The sequence below is a fragment of the Eimeria mitis genome, genomic scaffold (assembly GCF_000499745.2).
Source record: "Eimeria mitis Houghton genomic scaffold, Emh_scaff2006, whole genome shotgun sequence".
Taxonomy (NCBI): Eukaryota; Apicomplexa; class Conoidasida; order Eucoccidiorida; family Eimeriidae; genus Eimeria; species Eimeria mitis.
Genome location: NW_013570329.1, coordinates 2,211 through 2,701, shown reverse-complemented (window position 1 = coordinate 2,701; position 491 = coordinate 2,211). Strand labels below are relative to the sequence as shown.

At 21.6% G+C, this 491-nt stretch overlaps 1 protein-coding gene across 1 annotated transcript in view; it reads right to left on the bottom strand.

The window, feature by feature from the left end:
* EMH_0047220 (uncharacterized protein) overlaps positions 1-491 on the bottom strand; it is a gene marked incomplete at both ends in the record, with an annotated part of 3,023 nt that overhangs the window by 323 nt on the left and 2,209 nt on the right. The window lies entirely within an intron of this gene.

The following is a 491-nucleotide window of genomic DNA, read 5'->3' as shown; positions in this document are numbered from 1 at the left end:
CAATCCTTCCTGCTTCTCCGCCCGCAGCAGCAGCAGCAGCAGCAACAGCAGCAGCAGCAGCAGCAGCAACAGCAACAAGAGTAACGATAATAAACAAACCAAAAATAAATAAAAACAAAATAAAATAAATAAAAATAAATAAAAAATAAATAAAAATAAAAACCCTACATTTTCATAATTTTTGTTTACTTTATTTATAACAACAAAAAACCAAAAAAAAAGCAAAATAAACAAAACAAAAACAAAACAAAAACAAAATAAACAAAACAAAACAAAATAAAAACAAATAAAATAAAATAAAAACAAAATAAAAACAAAATAAAAAGAAAATAAAATAAATAAAATAAATAAAATAAATAAAAACCTACATTTTCATTATTTTTTTTGAGTGTTCTATGACTTCGATTGTCTCCTTAACTTTATTTACTTTATTTATAAAAACAAAATAAACAAAGAAAAACAAAAAAAAAAGCAAAATAAACAAAATAAAG